General features: G+C 45.9%; 1 protein-coding gene across 3 annotated transcripts in view; it reads left to right on the plus strand.

Annotated features, from left to right (window-relative positions):
* NUDT13 (nudix hydrolase 13) overlaps window positions 1-20827 on the plus strand; it is a 1386901-nt gene that overhangs the window by 1292840 nt on the left and 73234 nt on the right. The gene's annotated exons all lie outside the window — the stretch shown is intronic.

Consider the following 20827-nt stretch of genomic DNA (forward strand, 5'->3'; position numbering starts at 1 on the left):
GACTGCTACAGCGTCTGGGATTTGCAGTGAACTACGAAAAGTCTTCACTAAAGCCCTCGAAGAGCTTGAAGTTCCTAGGTGCTCAATTCGACACCCACACGGGACTAGTGAAACCATCCCGGGAAAGGTTGTTGAAAATCAAACACCTGACAAGCCAACTTCGTTTACAGAGAAGGTTGTCAGCAAGAAAATATGCGGCTCTCCTCGGCTCCATGGCATCGTGCATCCACCTAGTCGCGAACTGCCGGTTGTTCATGAGACCTCTACAGGAGTTCCTATCAGACAGATGGAAGCAGGCCACAGGCCGCTGGTCGGACAAGATAATAGTCGACGACGAACGAGTTATCAAAGCCATCCGATGGTGGAAAGTGGCGCGCAACCTGGACAGAGGGGTCCCCTTGCAGGAGCCGGAATTTCAGAACACCATCATTACAGATGCCTCTCTGTCGGGCTGGGGAGCACACATGTCACGTCACCAAACCCAAGGCAGGTGGTCGTCGACCGAATCTCGCCTACATATCAACGTCCTGGAGCTAAGAGCGGTGAGATGGGCCCTGAAATCTTTCCTCCCACACATCAAGGGGTCAAAAGTAAGAGTGCTCACGGACAATACGACAGCTATGTTCTACCTGATAAAACAGGGTGGCACCAGATCCAGGACCCTCTCGAAGGAAGCTCAAAAGATCTGGCATTGGGCTTTAAAACACCACATCTCCCTAGTAGCATACCACCTACCGGGAGCGAAGAACTTACAGGCGGATTCCCTGAGCAGGACGATGTCACAAATACACGAGTGGGAGCTGGACTCCACTCAACTCGGGGAAATCTTCGAAAGATGGGGGACCCCGTCGATCGATCTCTTCGCCACGGAAAGAAACCGAAAATGTGCTCAGTTCGCGAGCAGATGGCCCCAAACAGACTCCCTGGGGGAAGCGTTCTCGTTTCCGTGGACAGGCAAGTTCCTCTACGCCTTCCCTCCATTTCCCCTCATACGGAGGACGATCCAGGGGATCCACAGGTACAATTGCCGGGTCATCCTAGTGGCCCCGCGCTGGCCGAGGCAACCATGGTTCTCAGACCTCCTTCATCTGTCGCTGGATCAGCCGATACCATTCAGGAAAGTACCGAACCTCCTGTCCAGGGACGAGGGGACCGTGTGGCACCACAATCCGGACAGCCTGAACTTAACTGCATGGCTCCTGACTTCTCGGAGTTCGGGAACCTAAAAGTCTCGACTGATTGCCGAAGGATTCTGCAGGCGGCCAGAGCCCCGTCCACTAACAAATCATATGCAAGCAAATGGAAAAGGTTTTGTATATGGTGTCAAACACAACAAAATATACAACCTTTGGAAGTAACTCCGGAGCAAATCCTCCCGTATCTTCTTCATCTTGCGGAAAGCGGACTGTCATCATCGTCAATCAAAGTACACCTGGCGGCTGTTTCAAGATTTACCAGAAGAAGACAGTCCCCTCCACTATTCAGTGACAGGCTAGTGAAGCATTTCATGAAGGGTCTGTTTAGAACCTTCCCTCCGGAAAAACGGTTCCCACCGTCGTGGAGTCTGAACACGGTTCTAGCTGCCTTAATGAAGCCTCCCTTTGAGCCAATGTCCTCTTCATCTCTACAATTTCTATCTTGGAAACTCGCGTTCCTAGTTGCCATCACTTCGGCTAGAAGAATGTCGGAACTACAGGCATTGGTCATAGACCCTCCATATCTGAGGTTCTTTAAGGACAAAGTTATTTTATCAACTAACCCTTCATTCATCCCAAAAGTACCGTCGGTCTATCATAAGCACTCGACCCTGGTACTCCCTACTTTCTTTGCATCTCCTTCGTCGACGGCGGAGAAGGCTCTTCACACTCTGGACGTCAAAAGGGCACTAAAATTTTACCTACAAAAAACGCAAGATATCAGAACCACCAGACAGCTATTCGTCGCCTACGGCCCCTCGGCTAGGGGTAAGGCTATCTCCAAACAAGGTCTGGCTCGCTGGGTCTCCTCGGCGATTACCCTGTGTCATTCCAAGGCCGGGAGACCTCTACTGCATCGTCCCAGAGCCCATTCCACGAGATCGACATCTTCCTCCGTGGCTCTATGGGCAGGAATTCCGCTGACGGACATCTGCCAGGCGGCGGCATGGTCTGTTCCGCACACGTTTACGCGCCACTACTGCCTGGAAAAGCAGCACGCGGATGAGGTACAAATGGGAAGGGCAGTGCTTCGCCACCTTTTTCAATGAGGTAAGCCAAAGTTTCAAGTAAAATGCTGCCTATTATTATTATTATTATTTGGCCTCAGCTGGTTTTTCTGAGTGTATACATGGAGGTGCATAGTTTATTGACCTAAACATAAGTGGTTGGGTAGATATGTGCGCAAGGGGTGCATACTGAGTCATATGACATAGCATTGTATGGCGAAAATCCGTTTCGTATCAGTATAAAAAGTTGTTGCTTACATACATGGTGTAAATGGTAGTGTTTGGGGGTGTCTCTACGACTGTAAGTTACATTGCACTCTCACCTCCTTCTTGATGTTACTGCTTTACAATCTATTCTAAGCATGTGAATCCATGAAAGATCCAATGCTGGAGAAGGGAGTAGTTTCTTACCTGTAACTCCATTTCTCCAGCATTGGTATCTTTCATGGATTCACATGCGCCCTCCGGCCTCCCCGGACTGCAATGTGGAAGATTGGTATGCAAGCAAGTTTTCCCCCCGTTATCTTGGAGGGGTCGAAATCTGAAGGGACCCGCGGGGGCGGGGCTTATATACCATCACGTCCAACGGGGCGTACGTGGGCGGCCCCGTAGAGGACGCAGACGGGGATAGGGCAGAAGTTTTCCTATTGGAAATGACTATATATATGTGTACCGAGGGTTCCCAGTCTGACGACGGGGAATATTCTAAGCATGTGAATCCATGAAAGATACCAATGCTGGAGAAATGGAGTTACAGGTAAGAAACTACTCCCATCTGTTCCTTTGAGGGTAACATTGGGTTTAACCAATACCCGATTCTCAAACTTAGCTCGATCAGCCTTTCTATTCTGAAGTCAGTGGTCTAACTGGACCACTAAGTCTATATATTCTGCACAATCCTGAGGTGAGTTCACAACTTGGGCCAAAACGTCTTTGAGTTCACCCCGAAGTCCACGATGAAATAATGTAATTCGTTTTACCTCTGGCCATCCGGTTTCCACCACTAACCTATTGAAAGTGGCGATATAGGTTAGTAGATCCTGGTTACCTTGTCGTAATGATAAAAGTTAGTTATCCAGGGCCTGTCCCTGTGAATGTTTGGCAAATAGTCTTTCCATGCTCAATTGAAAACCTTGAAAATCCCGAAGAAGAGGGTCATCCTGGTTGACTAATGGAATTGACCGATCTGCTGCGCTGCCACTAAGATATGATAGTACAAAGGCTACTTTGGTTTGGTCGTTCGGAAAAGCTCCAGGTCTGCATAAAAAGTGCAAGCGGCATTGGTTCATAAACACGGCAAACTTTTTTGGGTCCCTAGCAAAATGTTCGGGTGGAGCTAAAGTAATGCTCCCTGGTAGAACCAATTGCACAGGATTGCTCGATGAAACAGGAGTTGGATTCCCCCCGAGTCCAGGTAATGGTGTTTGCCCAGCTTGGTTTTGCAGTAATTGTCTAGCAAGATCATCATTGCACTGCTTTGACACAATCAGTTCTCTCCTGAGGTCATTAGTCTCTTGGCATGCGGAGTGCACTTCTGCCCTAAGTTCCCCTAACAATAGGGCTAGTTGGTCGGTTTCTGAGGTTTCCATAAAGCCCGGGTGGGGATTTGTAGATAGGTTTCGCGTTCTGTTACACTCACCTGGCTCCCACAGGGGCGTCGGTCGGACCTGGACAGCTGCGGTCTCCACCCACGTGATGCGTAGTGCTGCGATGACTGACTGGATCTGCCCTCCTAATCTTGTCTGCTAAACCCGTAGAAATATTCTCCTGCAAGTGGAGAGATTGATTTAGCCTCAAGTGATGGCACCCCCACAGTCCTCCCCAACTAATCACCTCTGAAATGCCCTCACAGCAATCTCACCTTATATTCTTGAAAGATGAGCTCTCCATCCTGCGTGGATTTGCAGGGGCGCGTCGATTCCAGTTACTTCACTGGTTTGAAGGCTCGGGAGAGTTCCGGAGAGTATTGACTCTGAGGTTCCTGGTGAGGACCAGTAAGTATTAAGTTAATAGAGTTCAATATGCCCGATGTTCACTCTTGTTCCCCCCTTCCTTTCTTGTCTTGCAGCTGGCTCGTGAAAAGATGTTCTTGTGGCAGCTGGTGGCGCTTAGGTAAGAGTCTGTATTACCCAGCGCTGTCCGGTAAATATTGCACGAGGAAAACGCGTTGTATTGTCTCTCTTTACAGATTCAGCACTTGAAAATATGGAGAGTCACAAAAGGATGCCTCCGGTGGTAAATCAGGTAAGTCTATGGTGGTAAGAATTATATTTGTTGGTTCCCTCGGCTCACCTTGTGGTTTTCTTTTGTCTCCTAGGTGCCGAAGTTCGGCGAAGAAATGATGGAGGCAGCACCGACCCGAAGGATGCTGTGAAGACTGGTGAGTATGGCGCGGCGCTGCAGCTGGAGGTGCGGCGCGTGCAGAAATGATGTTCTTTACAGATCCGGAGACAAGATGGATCCAGAATCAGGTGTGGAATAGAAATAAGTTTGTTTTCTAACCTTGTCCCTTCCTTTCCTCTTTGTTTTAGGAGCTCCGGATTCGAGGCGGGCGTGGCAGAAGACTTGATGCAGGCTACAGGCACAGTGAGTGTTACGCTGCTGGATGCAGAATAACGCAAAGCGTGTGTTGCTGGTCGGGCGTGGTTTAAATAGCCTCAAATGTAGTCCCAGGTAAGAAGTCCCTAGATCCACACCCGAGTAAAAAATAGTCCCTGTAGAAAAATAGTCCCTTTCAGGCTTCATGTTGGATTTGAGTCATTTGCAGCATGGTCTGCCTGAGGTAAGTAATGACTGTGAGCCTGGCGCCTTAGGCGCCAGGACTGATTCCTACTATGAGCCTGGCGCCTAAGGCGCCAGGACTGAACCCAGATACCCCCTAGCCGGGGCTGCTGAGGTTTTACTAAATGTCTAGATGCCTGCTCCCGGGGCTGATGGGCTTGGTCCGGATGCCTGGGGGTAGGCATCATGACAGTCATGGCCACGTCGGTCACATCATCGGCTAGGACCAACTGTCGGATTGCTACTTCGGTCACCATCTTGGAACCACGAAAGTTTCATTTGCTTACTTGGAAGGTAGCAGCTGGGTCTGCTAACAGTGTGATCCAGATCCCACATGTGTGCAGAACCAAGCTCTAAGTTTTTTTTATTTTTTTTAAATTAATTTCAACAACCAAAACAGAAGAAAAGAAAAAACCAAACAGTGAACAACAATTATACATTCCATGTCTCGTGTACAATTTTGTGATGTGTCCACCGCCCCCCCATTACCCCTCTCCCCTATCCCGAGCCTACCCCACATCACCACCTCCCACCACCCTATCCAAGGCCACCTCCCTTCCCTCTCCCCTGGAAGAGCCATCGTCCTTCAGGCATGTCTGGTCAGACCCATACAGTGTGGTGAACAAATATAGGGCGCCTGGCGGAGTCCTGATTTACCCAAGTGGGTACATGTACAAGAAGAAGAAAAAAAGAAAATAATCAGGATGAAAGATCCTACAAGCCATAAAGTTGTTCTGTGTATGTATGTTTATTTCACAATGACACAGAGCATTTTGTGTTGATTTTACAATTTACTTTACAGTACTTTCGATAATCACGAAAAGTTTTGAGACAACAAACGGACAAGAGTGATTGTGAACGATGGTAAAACGGGTAAGTGTCGACCTCAGAGGTATTGAGGTCAAAACTTCACAGGGAGGCACATTCCAAAGACAGATGAGGTAGAAAAAACCTATTATGCAAGGGAAGTGCGCCTGAGACTTAAAATGGTCCCAGGATTGGTTCACACAAGGTGTGCATAACAGTCTTTACAAAACATACACAAGAGGGGGATGGTACAGTTGTGTCACGGGGATCGACACAGGTGTGTTTCGGCCAAAATAGGGCTTGATTGAAGCCTGTCTATATGCTGGCCTTCATCAGGAGGGACACCAATTGTGGTGCTGTCCGTAGAATCTGTAGGTTTAACAAGAAGCTGTCAGGATCTCAGAGAATGATTGACTGGTTCATAATAGTATTCAATACTGGCCGAGTGGTGCCGTGGTGATACATCACGTGGTGTATCAAAAAACAGCTTACCTGCTGCTGCGATAGCAGTAGGATGCTGTGGACAATCCTCATATAATTGCTGGATTGCTAGTGCGAAGTTGTACTTTAAGAGTAGGCCGAAGTGTCCTGAAGGCCGACGTCTCTCAGGGTCCCGCAGACTGGAATGGGCCAGGGTGGGTCCCAAATCTGAGAGGAAAACAAAGGAGGATCATGATCAAATGATCCTCAAAGAGGTCTACTAGTGGTGGATTCGGTAGTGGTGAGGGAATCCTGCCAGGGGTCTGTATCCCCTCGTTGCCGTGGTAGTCGTCCATACGTGCACATAGAGTGAAGAAGTATTCTATGTGGAACTCGGCGAATAGTTCCGGTTGGCCGTGAAATATCCATCGAGGTAAGTGGAGTGATGTGGTTCCACAAGTGGGTATGGCTCCAGGTGTAGGGTATCCTCCCTGGTGCGTAGATCGTAACTTGAGATGTGCAACAGTGATGCAGGTCTGTGCAGAACGCCTGGTAGACCACAAGGTGTGAAATGGTGACGCATGAGTGAAACAGTGTGGTCCATGTTGAAATATCTGGTTCTGAAAGCGTCCGGTCCTATGCTTGGTGCAATGTGAAAACTGTGCGTTCTGGTCTATGGAACAAAATGCACGCTGCATGTGCACAATTGTGGTGCTGGAGGCGGGGTCTACAAAAATCTTTAGAGGTGCCTTGGAGTAGGGGTGCCATAAAATGCTAATCGAAGCTAGTAGATAGTGCCTGATTGCAGTTGTAAGTGGGCGAAAGCACGTGATTATTATAAAAAGACCGTACGTGAAAGCTGCTCCTAAATGCAGGCGTTGCGACATAGAATGGAGTAACACAGGTTAAGGACCTTATCAACTTACCGCAGTGCATCCAGTGCTTCTGTGCTCGCGGGGTCCTCAGCTCACAGTGGTGCTGTGCGAGGGAGACCGGCTTCCGTGTCTATAAACGTTCCTAGAGGCTGACGTTCAGCCACTGGGGATGCGCAGTCAGTGTGGGAGGCGGCCGAGCGAACCAATCACACCATGGTCAGTGTCTTACCCAATCGCGCGTCACTTGAAAGGTGGGATGGTGGGGGGGAGGAGGAGTGTACTCAGAAGTATGGACTACTGGTGCGGCAGGGCATCATGGGAGACGTAGTCCCCTAGGGGTGAAAAGCAGAACCATGCCGGATGATTTAGAAAGCATGGTTAACTTTTTTAAAAAGCGCATGGGTGCGCGCTGGATGTAAGGTGCCTGGGTCGATTGGCCATTGTGGGCCTAGGCGCCCTAGTGTCTGTTGAAAGTGGCAGAGATATCAATGGTGGACGTTTAGCAACCATACCCGGTGACAGTCAGTGTGGCATCGTTGACAATCAATATTTAAAAGCATTGGCACAAACATGACAGCTGGTGTCAGCACTAGCATGGTACTGATATAAAAAGGACAAAGTATCACTGCATTTTCATCCACAAGTTGTTGAAGCAAAAGAGTTTTTGACGTAGGAGCTATTCGTCCATGCATTTTTACATTTAAATAGCAGTGTCAACACACAATTTTAGTCCCCGGGTTGCAAAAGTGGAACAATTGAGTGAGGAAGCAAGTTCCATTCACTGTATTTTCATCCACAAGTTGTTTAAGCAAAAGAGTTTTTTAACGTGGGCGCTATTACCCCATGCATTTTTACAGTGAAATAGCAGTGTCAAACCACAATTTCTGTCCCCTGGTAGCAAAAAATTGAACAAATTCGTGAGAGAGCAAGTTCTATTCATGCATACATTTTCATTTTAGTTGGAATAACACATCATGTTAGTGTAAAGGAAGGCTATGTGTGTTGGTTGGCAGGAGTGTCTCAAAAGTGTTTCCATTCTATGGTTATGTTTAAACCGTTGCGTACAGAGTCCAATTTATGCACCTATTTTTGTTCCTGTTTGGTGAGGGCCAGATTGATGTCCCCTCCACGTTGTTGTGGCTAGAGCTGTTGTAGCACGCTCCAGGAGAATTGTTCATGGGTATGTCCTTGTTTGTTGAAATGTTCAACCAGAGGTTTGTCTTGCACTTGGTTCTTGATACAGGACCTATGTTTGTTAATCCTTTGTTTTACGGGTCTGATAGACTTGCCGATATATACCATGTTCCATGGGCATTTGATGTCGTAGACTACAAATCTGCTCTCGCAGTTGGTATGACTGTTCATCTTCTGAGTGAAATCCTTGTGGGTGAAGGTTTTGCTGTTTGTGGTGTACCGACACGCGACACAGTGTCCGCAGCTGAAGTGTCCTACAACTAGTGGGAGGTTCCACAGGGTTGAAGGTGTTTTTGTGGGTTCTAGAAACGTATGTACCAGGGTGTCTCTTAGGTTCTTGTTCTTTTTGAAGGCGAACAAAGGTTTCTTGGCTAGGCTGCCCTCGTTTTTGATCAAATGCCAGTGTTTGTTAATAGTACTCTTGATGAGGTTGCTGACTGGGTTGTATGTTGTCACGCAGATGGTCCTGTTGATGGGATCTTTTTCTTTTGCTGTTAGACAGACGGAGCGGTCGGTGTTCGCTGCCCTTTTCTTGGCCGTCCTGATGGATTTTTTAGGATAGCCCCTCTGTCCTAGACGTGTTTGGAGTTGCTGAGCATGTAGAATGAATTTCTCTTTGTCGGTGCAGTTCCTGCGGATATGAAGGAATTGGCCGTAGGGGAGAGTGTACTTCAACCCTTGTGGGTGGTAACTCGTGAAATGAAGCAAAGTGTTTCTATCAGTCGGTTTTCTAAAGAGTTCTGTTTTCAACTTATCTCCAGATCGATAGATGTGCAAATCAAGAAAATTGATGGCTTGGTAGTCCCAGTCGATGGTGAACTTGATGTGGGTGTTCTGTGTGTTGAGCCATTGGTGAAACGCCAGTAGTGATTCTTTACTGCCTTCCCAGATCAATAGCACGTCGTCGATGTATCGACGCCAGATCTTGATGTGCGATCTGTGGGGGTTGTTGTTGTGGTAGATGTTATCTTCTTGGTACTGGGCCATGTAGAGGTTGGCAACGTCTGGTGCAAAAGTTGCCCCCATGCTGACGCCTTTTATCTGCTGATACATTTGTTGTCCGAACAGGAAAAAGTTTTCTCCCATGGCAATGCGGATGCATTCCAGGAGGAAGATGGTGGGTATGGTGGTTGTGTCGGTTCTTCTTTCGAGGCAGGTGGCCTGTGCTTGTAATCCTTCTAGCTGTGGGATGGAGGTGTATAAAGCCTCTACATCCATAGTGACGAGGATGGAGTCGGCGGTTAGATGTACTGCGTCCAAGATCTTGATGGTTTCTGTCTGTCTTTAATGTAGGAAGCCATTTTCCCAACAAAGGTTTCATTAAAAAATCTGTGTATAATGAGAGGGGTTAGAGTAAGGAGTCACATGCAGAGACAATAGGTCTGCCTGGTGGTTTAGTAGCATGTTTATGTATTTTAGGCAGTTTATAAAAGGCCGGAATCCTGGGGTGTGTTTTGTTAAAAAATGCCTGTTCGTCCTGGCAGATCCACCCTTCTTCTTCGGCATGTTTGGTCAGGTTGTCAATTTCCTCCTGTAGCCGCTGTAGGGTCCCTGTTCAATTTCTTGTATGAGGTGGTGTCATTTAGGAGCCGCTGGCACTCTTGGTTGTAATCGCCGGTGTTCATGATCACGATGCCTCCACCCTTGTCAGCTGGTTTGACTGTTATGGTGGTGTCCTGGTTGAGGTCCCTAGAGGACTGTCTTTCATCTCTGTTTAAATTGTCTTGATAGAAGTTTTTTTGTGTCAGGCCGTTGCTGATGGTCTTCATCACGATTTCGAAAGTGTCGAACTCGCCCGGGATGGTATGTGGGGGAGGAAAGAAGGTTGTCATGTTGTCTCGCGGTGTCTCTGGTCCTTGGGTGACAATGTTTTCAGAGTCCTGTTTTTCTGGTAGGTATACCTCAAAAAAATATTTGAGTCTCAAGGTACGGAAGAATTTTCTAAGTTCAGCCTCTATAGTAAAGGGATCAGCCTTAGTAGCGGGGACAAAAGATAATCCTCTTTCAAGTAGTGTTTGTTCTGCTTGGACTAGAGCTCTGGAGGATAAATTGAAGATGGGAATGGATGCTATGGCTGGTTCGAGTACCATTGGCGCGTCCTCATGTATTGACCCGTCTGTTGTGGGCGTCTCTTTGGTCGGCCCCGTTGGCCCCCTCTCTGAAAAAAAGGATGTTGCGGTGGTGGTCCGGTGTTCCTGCTGCCCCCGCTCGAGGATCCTGAGCTGCCAGACAAATTTACAACGTGGTTGCGTCTGTTGTAGTTGGTTTTTTGTTGCTGTTGTAGATCGCTGTAATATGTGTCCTTGAGATAAGGATACGTTTTCTCCTCAGCGTAGTTCATGAGATCCTTTCTGAATTTCGGTACCTTACGTTCTACAGTGAGTTGGTTGAATTTTACTACTTCCTCCTCCATTTTTTCCAGTTTTTTCTTTGCGTCATTAATGGTTTTGTCCTCTGCAAACTTCTTCTCCAGAGTTGCCAGATCTTCTCCCTGCTTCTTACATTCTTCTTGAGCAGTATCTATTATAAGAATGATCCAATCGCGGCTACATTTATTGCCGACGCCACTCAAATTTGTCTTGAACTTTGGGTTATCGGTGAAAACCAGCAGAATGTTTTTTACTTGTAACCCTTTGGGAATAATCCCGGCCTTGAGATATTCAAGCATGAAAGTTCCATGCATCTCTGTGCGTATAAGTTTCTACCTCTTCTGGAGGATAGTGTCTAGTTCATCTTTGTTCGCGCCTTGCGCGATGGGTCTGCCTTCTGATCCTAGGGCAGACGTAGTGCCCATCAGTTTCTGAAAATATTCATCCGTATAGGACACAATGTTTGCCTTATCCATATTTATAGGTCGTAGGAGAAAGACAAGGTTCTAATGTCTGCTCCTGTAGTTTTGATAGCCCTACAACCGTGGGTTGTGCTAAATCAAGTGAAAAAATATAGGGCGCCTGGAGGGGTCCTGATTTACCCAGGTGGGTACATGTACAAGAAGAAACAGGACTCTGACACCTACCAGAAAAACAGGACTCTGAAAACATTGTCACCCAAGGACCAGAGACACCGCAAGACAACATGACAGGCTTCAAACCTAAGTCAACCTTCTTTCCTCCCCCACATACCATCCCCTGCGAGTTCGACACTTTTGAAAAAATCGTGATGAAGACCATCAGCAACGGCCTGACACAAAAAAACTTCTATCAAGACAATTTAAACAGAGATGAAAGACAGCCCTTACACCTGGACCTCAACCAGGACACCACCATAACAATCAAACCAGCTGATAAGGGTGGAGGCATCGTGATCATGAACACCGGCGATTACAACCAAGAGTTCCAGCGTCTCCTAAATGACACCACCTCATACAAGAAATTGAACAGGGACCCTACACAGCGTCTACAAGAGGAAATTGACAACCTGACCAAACATGCCGAAGAAGGGTTGATCTGCCAGGACGAACGGGCATTTTTGAACAAAACACACCCCAGGATTCCGGCCTTTTATATACTGCCTAAAATACATAAACATGCTACTAAACCACCAGGCAGCCCTATTGTCTCCGCATGTGACACCTTACTCGAACCCCTCTCATTATACACAGATTTTTTTATGAAACCTTTTGTTGGGAAAATGGCTTCCTACATTAAAGACAGCACAGAAACCATCAAGATCTTGGACGCAGTACATCTAACCACCGACTCCATCCTCGTCACTATGGATGTAGAGGCTTTATACACCTCCATCCCACAGCTAGAAGGATTACAAGCACTGGCCACCTGCCTCGAAAGAAGAACCGACACAACCACCATACCCACCAACTTCCTCCTGGAATGCATCCGCATTACCATGGGAGAAAACTTTTTCCTGTTCGGACAACAAATGTATCAGCAGATAAAAAGCGTCAGCATGGGGGCAACTTTTGCACCAGACATTGCCAACCTCTACATTGCCCAGTACGAAGAAGATAACATCTACCACAACAACAACCCCCACAGATCGCACATCAAGATCTGGCGTCGATACATCAACGACGTGCTATTGATCTGGGAAGGCAGTAAAGAATCACTACTGGCGTTTCACCAATGGCTCAACACACAGAACAGCCACATCAAGTTCACCATCGACTGGGACTACCAAGCCATCAATTTTCTTGATTTGCACATCTATCGATCTGGAGAAAAGTTGAAAACAGAACTCTTTAGAAAACCAACCGATAGAAACACTCTGCTACCTTTCACGAGTTACCACCCACAAGGGTTGAAGTACAATCTCCCCTACGGCCAATTCCTCCGTATCCGCAGGAACTGCACCGACAAAGAGAAATTCATTCTACATGCTCAACAACTCCAAACAAGTCTAGGACAGAGGGGCTATCCTAAAAAATCCATCAGGACGGCCAAGAAAAGGGCAGCGAACACCGACCGCTCCGTCTGTCTAACAGCAAAAGAAAAAGATCCCATCAACAGGACCGTCTGCGTGACAACGTACAACCCAGTCAGCAACCTCTTCAAGAGTACTATTAACAAACACTGGCATTTGATCAAAAACGAGGGCAGCCTAGCCAAGAAACCTTTGTTCACCTTCAAAAAGAACAAGAACCTAAGAGACACCCTGGTACATATGTTTCTAGAACCCACAAAAACACCATCAACCCTGTGGAACCTCCCACCAGTTGTAGGACACTTCAGCTGCGGACACTGTGTCGCGTGTCGGTACACCACCAACAGCAAAACCTTCACCCACAAGGATTTCACTTGGAAGATGAACAGTCATACCAACTGCGAGAGCAGATTTGCAGTCTACGCCATCAAATGCCCATGCGACATGGTATATATTGGCAAGACTATCAGACCCGTAAAACAAAGGATTAACGAACATAGGTCCTGTATCAAGAACCAAGTGCAAGACAAACCTCTGGTTGAACATTTCAACAAAAAAGGACATACCCATGAACAATTCTCCTGGAGCGTGCTACAACAGCTCCAGCCACAACGACGTGGAGGGGACATCAATCTGGCCCTCACCAAACTGGAACAAAAATGGGTGCATAAATTGGACTCTGTACGCAACGGTTTAAACATAACCATAGAATGGAAACACTTTTGAGACACTCCTGCCACCCAACACACATAGCCTTCCTTTACACTAACATGATGTGTTATTCTGACTAAATTGAAAATGTATGCATGAATAGAACTTGCTCTCTCATGAATTTGTTCCATTTTTTGCTACCAGGGGATGGAAATTGTGGTTTGACACTGCTATTTCACTGTAAAAATGCATGGGCTAATAGCTCCCACGTTAAAAAACTCTTTTGCTTAAACAACTTGTGGATGAAAATGCAGTGAATAGAACTTGCTTCCTCACTCAATTGTTCCACTTTTGCAACCAGGGGACTAAAATTGTGTGTTGGCACTGCTATTTCAATGTAAAAATGCATGGGCCAATAGCTCCTACGTCAAAAACTCTTTTGCTTCAGCAACTTGTGGCTGAAAATGCAGTGAAACTTTGTCCTTTTTATATCAGTACCATGCTAGTGCTGACACCAGCTGTCATGTTTGTGCCAATGCTTTTAAATATTGATCGTCAACGATGCCACACTGACTGTCACCGGGTATGGTTGATAAACGTCCACCATTGCTATCTCTGCCACTTTCAACAGACACTAGGGCACCTAGGCCCACAATGGCCAATCGACCCAGGCACCTTACATCCAGCGCACCCCCACGCGCTTTTTAAAAACGTTAACCATGTTTTTTAAATCATCCGGCATGGTTCTGCTTTTCACCCCTAGGGGACTACTTCTCCCATGATGCCCTGCCGCACCAGTAGTCCATACTTATGAGTACACTCCTCCTCCCCCCCACCCTCCCGCCTTTCAAGTGACGCACGATTGGGTAAGACACTGACCATGATGTGATTGGTTCGCTCGGCCGCCTCCCACACCGACCACGCATCCCCAGTGGCTGAACGTCAGCCTCTAGGAACGTTTATAGACACGGAAGCCGGTCTCCGTCACACAGCACCACTGTGAGCTGAGGACCCCGCGAGCACAGAAGCACTAGAAGCACTGCGGTAAGTTGATAGGGTGCTTCACCTGTGTTACTCCATTCTATGTCGCAACGCCTGCATTTAGGAGCGACTTTCACATATGGTCTTTTTATAATTAATCACGTGCTTTCGCCCACTTACAACTGCAATTGGCACTATCTAGTAGCTTCGATTAGCATTTTATGGCACTCCTACTCCGAGGCACCTCTAAAGTATTTTGTAGACCCCGCCTCCAGCACCAAAATTGTGCACATGCAGCGTGCATTTTGTTCCATAGACCAGAACGCACAGTTTTCACGTTGCACCAAGCATAGGACCGGACGCTTTCAGAACCAGATATTTCAACATGGACCACACTGTTTCACTCGTGCGTCACCATTTCACACCTGGTCGTCTACCAGGCGTTCTGCACAAGCCTACATCACTGTTGTACATCTCAAGTTACGATCTACGCACCAGAGAGGATACCCTACACCTGGAGCCATACCCACTTGTGGAACCACGTCACTCCACTTACCTCCATTGATATTTTACGGCCAACCGGAACTATTCGCCGATTTCTCATAGAATACTTCTTCACTCTATGGGCACGTATGGACGACTACCACGGCAAAGAGGGGGTACAGACCCCTGGCAGGATTCCCTCACCACTACCGAATCCACCACTAGTAGACCTCTTTGAGGATCATTTGGTCATGATCCTCCTTTGTTTTCCTCTCAGATATGGGACCCACCCTGGCCCATTCCAGTCTGTGGGACCCTGAGAGACGTCAGCCTTCAGGACACTTCGGCCTACTCTTAAAGTGCAACTTCGCACTAGCAATCCAGCAATTATATGAGGATTTTCCACAGCATCCTACTGCTATCGCAGCAGCAGGTAAGCTGTTTTTTGATACACCACGTGATGTATCACCACGGAACCACTCGGCCAGTATTGAATACTATTATGAACCAGTCAATCATTCTCTGAGATCCTGACAGCTTCTTGTTAAACCTACAGATTCTACGGACAGCGCCACAATTGGTGTACCTCCTGACGAAGGCCAGCATATAGACAGGCTTCAATCAAGCCCTATTTTGGCCGAAACACACCTGTGTCGATCCCACTGACACAACTGTACCACCCCCCTCTCGTGTATGTTTTGTAAAGACTGTTGTGTACACCTTGTGTGAACAAATCCTGGGACCATCTTAAGTCTCAGACGCACTTCACTTGCATAGTAGGTTTTTTCTACCTCATCTGTCTTTGGAATGTGCCTCCCTGTGGAGTTTTGACCTCAATACCTCTGAGGTCGACACTTACCCGTGTTACCATCGTTTACAATCACTCTTGTTCGTTTGTTGTCTCAAAACTTTTGTGCTTATCGAAAGTACTGTAAATTGTAAAATCAACACAAAATGCTCTGTGTCATTGTGAAATAAACATACACACACAGAACAACTTTATAGCTTGTAGGATCTTTCATCCATACAGTGTGGCTACTAGTTGCCTCCAGGCTACCATCGTCTCCACTTCTTCTTCTCCACCTCTATTTACTGCTTCGCCCCACACCACCGTTTCCGCATATGCCCATTTCCGAAGATCTTGCCACCAGGCTTCTACTTTCGGTCTATTGCTTGCTTTCCAACTCAAAGCAATTCTGCGCTTAGCGAGTATGTAAGCCAAGCTTTTGAGTTTACTCATGTGTTTCTTTCTAAGAGGCCTAGGTAACCCTACTACCATGCACCACCACATAGATTCTACCTCCAGACTTATCTCTTTCTCTGCCAAGCGCTGGGCTACCTCTCTCCAGAATCTCCTTATTTCCGGGCATGCCCAGAACATAGGCACCAGTCCCGCATTCTCCTCCCCACATTTATGACATGTTTGTATTCCCGCATTCTTGAACTTGGCTATATTCTGTGGAGTATCAAGCTCTAAGTTATAGTTACCCCACTACTTAATTGCATTGCACAAAGGCTTGTCCCTCAAATTTACTTATCATAAGTGATGTCATAACAGCTGCCCTGTACACTATCTCATACAGAATTAATACAGCTGCTAAGCCCATGGTGCTTATAAATCCAAGGTCTTCTTATGTCACCGCAGGCGGCTTACTATAAAAATACCCACAACAGTTATATTTTCACCGACAAGGCACTTAGTCTACTCTTGTGGCTCTCTCCATGTTTCTCAGGTGAATCCTGGCTTCCAAAGTCAGTCTACCAGCAACAATGGAGCAATTAGCTTATTACTACCAAATGTTACCAGGGATTACCTTAATTCAGGCCCAGTTTATCAGATTTCAATCTAAAAATCCAGCATTGTTCATGCCGCAAAAGAATATTACTGATATCACCTCCTCCTGCTTGTGGTTGGCTATGTTCCAAGATGGTGCAATTAAAATAATCTGCTGTATGTTTCTCCTGGAAGCAGGACACCATTGGGGCTGTCATTTTCTTAGTACGTAGGCAGGATTTATGTTTTATCAGGCATTTCCTTACAGGTCTCTGGGGTCATGCCCACGTGGCATAGGCCACAAGGACACGTTATTAAATCTATAATGCCTGAAATGCAATTTGTAAATGTAAATACTTGTTGTTGCTAGGGAGTTTGCCAACCAATATCTATGGATTGGCTCGATCTGATTTGAGCAGATACTGAGCGCATGCCACATGGGCTGTGGCCTGTGAGTCTCGGTAGTGACCATAATGTCTGTTGTTAATGCCCTCCCCTCCCCCGGGATCGTGCTTGATAACTATGGACTAGATAGCCCCTCAAGTTCCTCCTCCATTTTATAGCAAATCTTGGTTGGGGGAATTGTGTTCTTCCTACATTCAACACAGGCTAGAGCTTCTTAATCTCTTTCTTGATTTTATAAAGCAAGGGAGAGAAGCTCAATACTGCTGTCATCTGCTCTGGATGGTCTTTTTTTGTGTTGTACCATTGTAGTCTCTCTCTGAATTCTTCTAGGCTGTTTATAGGCTTGCTTCACGACTTTTCTTGGGTAGCCACGTTCAGATAGATTCTTACTAAGATGATGTGCCTGAGACTCATTTTCACATCTATTGGAACAGTTCCTTCTATAACAGAGATGCTGCCCAAAAGGAAGATGGACCTTCAATATCGCGTATGAAAACTATCATAACACAACAAGGAATTTCTGTCTATGTTTTTTTGGTAGATCATTGTTTGCATGAAACCCTAAGACACTTTAACTTCAAGGTCCAAAAAATGAACAGCCTTCTACCTAGATCTAATGGTAAAGGCAAGGAATCTATTGCAAGTATTTATCCAGGACAAAAACTCATTCAATCGATGCTCATCACCCTAACAAATAATGAACATATCATCAATCTAGTTAGCCCATAGGAGAATCAATTCTCTGAAAGGGTTTTTATTATATATGTACGGATTGGTTGAGGTCCTCCATCTCCACAATTTAACTGCATGGTATTTTGTTTGAAGAGTCTGAAACCATCCAGGAAACCCCATAGAAAACTGAAATAAAACCATGAAATAGATAGTGGTAAACTAGTCAGGAGAAGATATTATATTAATTAACCTCTTCTCCTGAATTTTTGCTGCATGGTCTCAGGCCCACTGTGGTCCAACTTCTGCACACAACAGCCGTAAATGTGCTATGGGCTGGCAATATGACTTTGGACCTTTTGTATTTGTCTGTATTTGAATATTGCTATTACTATCTATTGAATCTTTGTAAAAACAAACCCTTTTAAAGAATACATTTGTAGATGAATGAAGGACATTTTTTGGGGGGTTTGTGAGGGGTAAGAAATGTGAGGCGGACAACTTTGTAAAGAGGGTTCAACTTTAGCCACTTCATTAAATAAAAAGGTTGCATAAACGCCTCACTATCCCTACCCTGACGAGGATTTCCCTGCCTAAAATAAACTAAAGGAAACACTCTATCAAAAGTATATCTTACCCTCACAATTGTACAACAAATAAAGTAATAAGGAAATATCTGGCAATGCAATTCATCAATACCGTATAATATATGATTTGCTTTGCAATCTAATCAATGTCTCTTCTCGTAATCTGGGTGAATTTACGTTCCCCAGATTTGAACAAGGGTTTTCTCCACAGTTCAAAGAAAACAAGGTAAGCTGTTTTAATACAAAGTTCCAATGCAGATTCAAGATTTTATATTAAGTTCCACTGCACCAATAAAGTATCTCCAAAATTAGAAGTTCCCACTCCTCCTGGAATAGGAACTGCAACAACAAATGTCTTGATCAGGATAATGTCACAACTTTTGGATTACTAAAGAAGTAAACTATTCAAATTCCTCCTGGAGTAAGAATAACGTTCACCTTTATAGTAACAACACATGTCTTTGGCAGGATGTTTTACTTCAAACTCAAATTCAGACATAATTGTGTTAGAACCACAGTTCTGCACTTGCATCAACTACTACCTGGCTTATGCCTCTGCCAGGCTCTTTTTTGGCAACACCACTTGCCCTACGGGTTTACTCGCCTGCCCGTCTACTTCTCCAACAACGAGAACCGAAAAGTGCTTCAGTTGCAAATGCCAATTTAGCGAAACAACAACTTCATTAGACTTCTTCAGCATTATACATTAAACATATTGTGGAGGAAACAAGAAACCACATTAGTGCTCCAAAAAACATTCCCATCTGTTATCAACAACCAAATTCTGATCACAGGATAGTCTCTCATTTCTTCTACCTTGGTTTTGGCAATGTATGTTGTTATCACCTGAAGATTTGTATTTTGTAGCACATAAGCAGTAAGCTCTAGTCATTAAGCCTCTCATTATTCCCCTCTTGCTTATTGTTTGTTACACTGGTTTTGCTGGTGTGTTATAAACTCTTGGCTTGGGTTTTGCTTGTAAGCTTTTGAAACAGTTACAGCTCTTCCGTGGGGATTTTGGTCTTTCCACCCTCTCATGCGCTTATTCATACTGTCACTTGTTTTTAATATCCATCATTTTTGTTGGCTCCGTATAGTTCTGTATTCAAAATTGTTGCTATTCTCGCTTTCACTCACTCGGAAGTGAATCGGCCTGCTGTGAACACACGGGCAGTGTTGGAGCGCTTTGCAGTCACTTGCAAGCTGTGAACTCACTGGGTAAATCGCTCTTGTATGCTGTGCTCAGTGCTCACAGGTCTTCAGGGGTTGTGGCTTCTCGCAGTCAGGTGGGCAGCCTCCTCTGGTCCTCCTCTGCTTACGCCACCAACATATGGAGCCTCCTCTGCTCCGGAGAAGGTCAGTTGCAACCCAACCACCTTGATCCTCACACGAAGGAACACTTCCCTCGCTGCTGCTTTTTCCGCTGCACAAACTCTGCACAACAAAATATGAACAGGCAAGCATCTCAACCTCATGCTTCCCACTGTGCAACATCTGCAATTGGGAGACTCACAGGCTAAGACTCTCAGAACCCGCCACGGCTCCTGGCGATTCAGTTGTCCCGGCATTTCTCTTGCCTCAGGCTTCCCTCTCAGCTGCAGCCACAGCTCGTGCGGCTGCTTCCTCTTCCACAGTCTGGCTTCTCCTGCTAATGCTGGCACCTGAGGGGGCTTTTTAAGATTCTCAGTCCCCTTCAGACGTAGGTGATTGATACCAATTAAGAGTTCACACCCACTATAATGTTCATCTACATCCCTCTTCCTCTTCACAGTACTGAAGGAATTATGGGGCTTGAAGTCCCTGGCAACAAAGCTAGCTTTTCTAACCATTTTCATTTGGCAATAAGCCATTAAAAGACAAGGGCTTCGGGGAAAGTTGAACAGGGGAATGTCCCTGTTTTTCTAGCCTGTTTCCTCCCCCATGTGATTCTCCCGCAGAACACCACCCCAGGGTCGGGATCAGGAAGCGTTTGCCTTCCCATGGCCACATGAAGGAGGTCTCAGGTCGAGGTTTTGGAGGGAATCATTACTGATTCATCACAGGTGGCCAACTTTATTGGACAATGAACTTATTCCTACTGGTCCCGTTACTTGTTATTTAACTTTAACGTAAGGAGAAAAACAATCGTGTTCAAGAGTGGATGAAAGGCAAAAAGGCCAGAAGATCATTAGGAGGCAGGAGCCATGGGGTGGCGTGAGTTAAGAGTTTATCTTTACAGTTAGCTTTCTATTCATGTACAGTATAGATAGTGGCTACTAGAGGATGTCAAAAATCTCTTGGATGAAAAAGTCAGCTTTTTTGACCTTCCAATAATTGGAGATGGCCTTTGTTCACCTTGACCACTATTAAATGTGGACCTCACCTTCAAGTGTCAGATCACACGTTTATTAGTTAGGAAGCAAGTTATATATATACAGGGTTGTTTTCATGAAGAATTTCAGGCAGATCTTGGTATCCAAACACAACGTCTGGTAATGACTTTGAGAAAACTTAACATTACTTTTGATAACTTGATTTAATAATTTGTACGCCGTGCGTGTGGTGGTAAAAATACAAATGAAGCATGTAAACAAATAATAATACAGTGTTTTTGGCCTTAGTGTCTGTCAAGTAGATA

The sequence above is a fragment of the Ambystoma mexicanum genome, chromosome 8 (assembly GCF_040938575.1).
Source record: "Ambystoma mexicanum isolate Mex_15411 chromosome 8, UKY_AmexF1_1, whole genome shotgun sequence".
NCBI lineage: Eukaryota > Metazoa > Chordata > Amphibia > Caudata > Ambystomatidae > Ambystoma > Ambystoma mexicanum.